At 49.0% G+C, this 7436-nt stretch overlaps 1 protein-coding gene across 2 annotated transcripts in view; it reads right to left on the reverse strand.

The window, feature by feature from the left end:
* Positions 1-5202, reverse strand: part of Otud7a (OTU deubiquitinase 7A) — a 302964-nt gene extending 297762 nt beyond the window's left edge. For both annotated transcript variants that reach the window (XM_037198954.1, XM_028872848.2), the window contains exon 1: positions 5042-5202. The gene's annotated coding sequence lies outside the window, so the exon portion shown is untranslated. The remainder of the gene's footprint in view (positions 1-5041) is intronic.
* Positions 5203-7436: the final 2234 nt, after the last annotated feature.

Below are 7436 nucleotides of genomic sequence, written 5' to 3' on the forward strand. Positions count from 1 at the left end.
ACTTCCTTCAGAAGAGGTTAATACAGAGCTCAGGGAGACAGGGAGTTCTCCAGAGAGTAGGTTGTTATTAAGCGAGCTTAGTCCATGCTCTTGTCACCTTCTGCCACACTGCCAGAGAGCCAAGGGTGCCCCCACCACAGGGCACTTGATCTAAAACTTGTATCCTCTAAAACCATAAGCCTCCTTTGTTTTTAACATTTCTTATCAAGCTTCAGATATTTTACGACAGTGACAGAAAACAAACAGACAAACAACACACTAGTTTCAAGTCTCAAATCATCATTGAAGGAACTGAGAAGAAATGGACTGTAACCATGGTGGAGACTTTGAACTTCTGAATCCAAGGATATCCTACCAGTTTCAGGAGTGGACATAGTAGAGGCTAGGGAAGAACGGTCCCAAAGCATACCCTGGGAAGCCTTTTTACAACGTGCCTGATACAGGTACTGAGTTGAACAAACTGTCTGGGGTACAAACTCCCATTACCTTGGGGAGGCACATAAAACTGGGGTCTTCTCCAAAGGCTCAGCCTGCCAAGCTGGCATTTGGAACAGGTCTCTGTGATTATGTCAGGCAGCCTCCTTCCAAGTTGCTTTTAAACCTCGTCCAGTAAAGGAGGAACTTCACACAACTTCATCATAGTATAGGTAGATATCCCAGAACCACATGAAAGTGCAGTAAGCTAATAAAATGAATGAAATTGAAAAGACAAGAAAAGGAGTTGAAAAGGTCTAATTTTATGTTTCATAAATCAAACACAGTATCTCACTCATCTATATTTATTCAGTCATCACGTTTCCACAGCATTGGAAAGGAAAACTAGGAAAGTATGAACTATGCTCAAATAGGAAATATTTTCTTGGAAAGAAAAACTTAATCCTTTGAACTTAGAAAATGGGTCTAGTTAGTTTAAAGGGAAAGAGATGCACATAAACGTGTGTTAGCATCAATGTGTGCTTTATTCTCAGAGAATGAAACAGTTACAGCAAAGAGCTAGAGCAGCAAGAGCTGGGATTGTGTGGCGTTACCAGTTTTACCAGATAAGGATTTGGGGACACGGGAAGCCAAGTGTTTCCCTTTGTCACGAAGAACCTGGGGCATGATCAAGTCAGAGTGGCTGGCTGAAAGTTGATGCTATCTACAAGCCAGCCAGCGAAACACACCGCCACCACACAGTCAAGGGGACAGGTCACATCCAGCCCTTCCCTAGATTTTTTTTTTACTTCTCCCATACAATACATCCCAACTGCATTCTCCCCTCCCTCCACTCTTCCCAGCCCTCCCTTCCCAACCTCCCTTTGATTCCCTTCAGCAAAGAGCAGGCCTCCCAGGTATAACAACTGAACACAGCATAACAATAAGTCTAGGCACAAACCCTCATATTTTAAGACATTTGTAAACCATCTCACCTGCCTGTTACTATAAATGGTTAAGAAGAATCCTACCATCAAGTGTAACAAATGTGGCTTCTCCTTACACTGTTTTGTCATGTCTGTGGTAAGACCATCTGAGTTTGACACACAAACCTCCTGGGGACGCAGCAGTCTATCAACAGGCAGATACTCTTTGTGGGGTTCAAAATATTTTAAGATGAATTATAAAAGAGACCTTTGTGTTTCATTTCCACTTAAATGCCCGAGGGTTTCTAGTTGAGTAGAATTCTCTCTGGTCACCTTCAGTGGCAATAGCTTTGTAAGTGATTTGGTGGCCTTTGTTTTTAATGTCTAGTGGCACTTCATCCATGGCCATCTACAGTGCCAGAGTAAAAAGCCTGGCCCAGCAGAAAGCTAAAAACTATGACATTACCATTTGCCCCCTGGAAACCAGTAATTTGTTCTTCCAGGCAGTTTCAAAAGAGTAGTAGGTGTGCTTAGTCAGGGTACCTGGAGCAGTCTCTAATAAGGTGTCCATCAAACTTTCCTTCCAAGGCATGAGAAGGCCCTTTTGTAGGTGGGATCCACCAGGAGTCTTTGGTGTTCAGTAGCACAGCTGATCCCCTCAGTAGTTATGGAAGCCGTGGGCCATGCCCACAGGAGCTCCCTAAGGTAAGCCTCAAGCAGACGATGGCAGCCTGAGTTCACTGTCCACGAGGCACAGCCTCTCAGAAACCAGATGGCTGAATTGCTGGAGGCATGCATTGCGGCCATATCAACCACACTAAGGTGAAAAGTAGTTGCTTACTTTCTCCTGTTCTCATTTTCTAGGGGATCAAGTTGAACATTGATTAAGCATTTGCTCTTCTCCATCACAAAGACCTTGGGGCTAATAACTCTGCCAAGGAGGGTAGGGAGGTTCACCTGGGAAGTGACACAGCACAGAGAACCAGGGTTTGCTCAGTTAGAAATGAACACCGAGGGCAACTGTTACTGTTACGAGTAGAAGGTTTCCAAGGGTGGCTTTGTGCTCTCACCAGCACACAGGACTGCATGTCCCTGAGGACGACTCTTCTCTCCAAAATAACATCCCTGAAATCAATGAATCCTCAGCCTCAATATGTGCTAAGGACCAACAACCACCCTTCAAAGATGGGCAATTACAGAAATCTCACACTGAAGACCTTGACCTCTCAAAAGCGGATCTTCTCCAGTCTCCATTCCTTGGGCACACAGTGGGGGAGGGGGAAACTGAAAGCGCACACACGCACGCACATATACACATGCGCGCGAACCACCCACCCAACATACACTCTTGGTAATCCCACCCCAAAAGTCTGGTAGAGGCACAGGCAAGCCACACCTAGCCCGCCCCCTGCTGGCCTGGCAGGAGCTGACTCAGCCTTTATTCTATGGACCTAAATCATGGATGAATGACCTTAAAATCCAGAGGGACAGACAAAATGACAAGGTAAGGCAATTTGGGTTTCTTAGAAATGAAGGGCATAATACTCAACCTAAACACATTTCAAGTATGTTTTCAAAATGTTACAGGAAGTAACTAACTAGTCCCTAAAAATCTAGAGGAAATAATTGCTGTTACATATTCGTGAGTATTACAATGAATAAATAAAAAGTGAATATTTTGACAGGTCTACAGGTGGAAACAATTGATTAAAAAAGAGGCCACCATGGTTTTACAGACTCCATTTTCACATCCCAGAACGCTAAAACCACTCACCACCAAAGGTACTTTAAATACAGAAGAATCTTGGCACTATAGACAAGCACAAGGCAACCAACCTGTGTAAGGAAAACCACGGAAAAGTACTGCATGAGACCAGTTTCACTACAGAGCTTGTTCACCCAGCATGCCGATGTGAATAAGTTTGACATTATCAAGAAATCAGAGACTATGGCATGCCCGCTTCTCACCCCCTGGTAGCTGTCCCTCTACTCCTACAGTAAGGAGGGGGACCTCAGAATTTACTTCCCAAGGGAACACCTGCTACCTCAAATCTAGGTATAGTTGAGATTAGTACCTGTCCAGACTCCATGCAACAATGCTTTACATTCACTACCACCCTGGACATCAAGGGCCCACAGTAACCACTACTTTCAGGGTTCAAAAGCTTCACATTTACAGCCAGATTCAAACCTTCCCGTGGCATATGGCATTAAATTCCTTGCAACCCCAATATGATCACACTAATAATTTAAGGCATCCTTATTTTAACCAATTAGGAGGTGTCATTAATTATTAAATACAAAAACATCAATACTTTTGTCTCTTATTAGATATCCTTTTGATACAACAGGCTTAAGTAGGTTTTCAGATTGTCTTGGGAACTAGCTTTTGTCTGTTCCCATAAGAGCAGATACTAATGGCACACTCAGATAATCAAATGACGGCTTGCTGCTGGCATTTGTAGAGGAATTTTCCCCCAGAACTTGGTGTGCTGTGTAGATCTCCAGCTTTCACATTCCCTGAGCGCTTTGGAGAGGTCTTGGGGTCTGGTAGGACACACCACTGCTGGAAGAGCCCTAGAGAAACCAGCACCCTTTGCGGTGGGGGGCGGACCTCTCTCAGGCACACCCTAGAAGGGGGATGTTGGTGAAGGAGGAGCCCTGCAGATTCACCTGAAGCAATCAAGGCCTGCGGAGACTTAGGCCCCATTGTCTATCTTTGCCTGGACACCACATTAAATAAATCATTTTTAAAAAAGTGTTTCTCTCACAGGTCACTTTCATTTATGGAGATAAGGCAAGGTGCAAGCATGTAGTGCTAGACACGACGGATCTGTGTGCTCTGGATCAGCTGATTTCCAGACCTGTAGGGACACATGTCCTTTCAGCCACTCTTAAATGGACTAATTTTCAAGCCAACAGAATAAAAACTGCACTTATATGAGTTTGGGGGTTTTGAGTGCAGAGAAGGCAAATCCATTCGATGGCTAAGATTCTCAAAGAGCTGCAGTAGCTGCACCGGTCGGGAGGAGGGTACACTTGAGCGGTTATGTCCAATGAAGGAAAGTTTTAGTTAATGATGACATCACTGACATCTCCCAAATTTAAAGGAGCACTTAAAGCACAGCAGATACAATTTTTCCCCTCCAGTGAGGAGATACTAGGGAAGGCCTCTGGGTTCAGAGCCAAATTGCATCAATCGTTTCGCGGCTGTCCAGCCAGACCCAGAGAAACCACCAGCGAGAGGTGCGCGGGGCCACGGTGACCCACGCAGCCATAGCCCCTGTGCAAGCCAGCGGCCTCGCGCGCCGCTCTAGACCGGCCCTGCCCTTCGGACCCCCGACGCGCCCCTCACGGACCGAGGGCCCAGTCCCCGCGCGCTTGTCATCACGTTCCAGTGCGGAACCGCGAAAAGGGCCAGGAGGCAGCTACCCGAGCCAACGGGAGCGCCGCGCCCTGCCCGCGCCGGGCTAAAGCCGGAGCCGGTGGCCGTGGCGCCCACGGGATCCCAAACGGATCCCGCAATGCAGACGCGCAGCGAGCCCTGCGCCCCCCGTGCCCTGCGGCCCCGGCCCCGCGCCCACTCGCCTCACGGCCGCGGCCGAGCCCAGGGCGACCCCCCACGCCGCGCTCCCCATCGCACCTGCCCGGGGCGCCCGGCCCGCCGCCCTCCCGGCAGCACCGCGGCCAGCGCCGCTCACCTGCCGCGCCGCCCGCCGGTCCGCCCGCAGCGCCGCAGTCGCCGCTAGCCGACTTCCATCTTCCCTGGCTTCGGGAAAACCAGATCAGCTGTTCCGCTCGCTCGCGCCCAGCCGCGGCCCCCTCCCCAGCTGCCGCGCGACTCCCGGGCCTCTCCTCCCCGCCTTCCTGGCTGCGCCGCGCTCCGCCCCCCGCGCCCCTCCGCTCCGCCCGCGGTCGCGCGCCGCGCCCGCCTCCCGGCTCCGCCCGCGGCCCCGAGGCGCGCGCCCTGCCTTGACGTCACCGCCTCCACCGCGCCCCGCCCCCGCCGAGGTGGTGCGGACGCGGGAGCGCGCGTGCTCGCCGCCACCGTTGGCAGCGGTCGCACGGAGCTCTTCGAGGACGCGCTGGGACCCGCTGTGCCCCCGCGCACGCGCTCCCATGCTTGCCCCTTAGGGTGTAGCCTTTAGAGATCACCCCCCCGGACTACCGAAAGCACCGCTTGCTCATCCTGCCTCTCTTGGTCTGCATTCACCTCTGTTCTTTTCCTATGGGCTGGCTCGCTTTTCCTAAGCACCCTAAACTTTCGCTGGCCCATTCATTCGGCCTCGGCTCCGCTTCCCACGCCCCTTTGACCTTCCCCTGTTTCTTTTCCCCTTAATAATGTCTACACGACTGTTTAAGACTTTTCTCGGTCCGATACCAACTGGTGCCGCTGCTCTCTGCCCTCTCATGTAACCAACCCTCTTGGTGTAGCCTTTTCCTGTTAGGTTCAGAGCTGGGCGTTTCCACATTCTTGGTCCCTTGTTCAAGAAATTGAAATAACGGTGCACAGGGATTGCAAAGTAACAACAAAACTAAGTGCAAAGCCATAGTACAAATCAGAAATGTATACAGCGGAGTGGTAGCGGGCCACAGCGGTGAGCCCACTCAAAGGCCCGGATTATTTGGAGGGTTCATTCTATGGGCTTCCGAAGAAGGAGCCATTTGGTTGCTAAAGGATGTAGCGTCAGTGGTTCTCTGTTTTGATTGACAGAGCGGATTATGTAAGCCGTTTGTCGCTATGCAAGTCCTTTCCTATAATGTGTTTGATTTTAATCATATGCACACCCAACTATGCATAGTCATACGATGGTTAAGTAGTGTATTCTTCCTAAAAGTTCACTGAGAGCACAGTTTCTTTATCGTGCATGCGCACGAAAACTAGTTCAGGCTGGATCAGGGGGACCCCATTCTTATACCCTAGTATAACTGGAATATGACTGAAGAGAAACTGTCAGTGTCTAACGGTCTTTACTGGAAGGAAAAACCTATTCCCTTGTTTACAGTGGGTTGTGGATACTGCTCCATGCAGGTGAGTGTTCTAGGTTGCTAACAGCTGCATTCTTAGGAGAAGGATGTGCTCCATGCAGGTGAGTGTTCTAGGTTGCTAACAGTGCATTCTTAGGAGAAGGATGTGCGTAACCAAACGAAGTTCCACATTGCTAAGCTATGCACTATGCTTATATCCTCAACTTCCCTGAGAGACTTTTCTCCGTAATTTACCAGGGGAGTTGAAGATGAGTCTTTGAACTGCTTTGTGCTGTGTAGGGGTCTAAAGCTGAATAGGGCAAAATCCTCTAGTCGATTCTGTAGTTAACGCTGTTATATCTTCCGAGCCTCCACTAGTGAACGCCCAGAAAATTTCTCAGGCTGCTGGTCCAGGGACAAACAGATAACTCCCTTTGCCTGTTTTGTCAATCCTGGCGGCAGCTGTTGATGGAGCATCATTTGCAATTGGAGTTGTTGGGTTCTGAAGACATAAACTGTATAATTATGGAGAAGAGGAAGGCTAAGAGTGAACCAAAGAATCAGGGAGAGGATAAGTATCCTTATAGGAAAGGGTACTACAATGCCCAGGACTTTGAGGTTGAAAGGATATGTTTTCTATTGTGTTGGATTTTCCCAGATTTGTCTTAACATACACGTGCTATTTGATTCTTGGAACTTCAGTTCAAAGTTTTCCTTCTTGGCTCTGGTAGTTTGCACGGGAAATGTCCTGTATAAGTTCATGGATTTGACACTTGGTCACCAGTTTGTGGTGGTTTAGAGATGGTAGGGAACCTTTAGGAGGTGGGTGGTGCCTTGCTGAGGAAGCGTGTCACCGATGGCTCACTTGGAGGATTTATGTCCCCGCCCTTCCCTTTTCCTTCCAGCTTCCCCCTCTTCCCCCACCTCTTGCATGTGGATGAAAACGGGACTAGGCAGCTTCCCGCTTCTGCTGCCATGCTTACTCTGCCCCATTGCCACATCTTCCCCACAGTGATGGATTCAATCCCTCAGGAACCATATGCTAAAAGAAACCTCCTCTTCTTTAAAGTTGCTTTAGGTCATGGTATTTCTACCACAGCAAGAGAAAAGTAACTAATAAATTGACCA

Source organism: Peromyscus leucopus, chromosome 1, assembly GCF_004664715.2.
Source record: "Peromyscus leucopus breed LL Stock chromosome 1, UCI_PerLeu_2.1, whole genome shotgun sequence".
NCBI classification, from domain to species: domain Eukaryota; kingdom Metazoa; phylum Chordata; class Mammalia; order Rodentia; family Cricetidae; genus Peromyscus; species Peromyscus leucopus.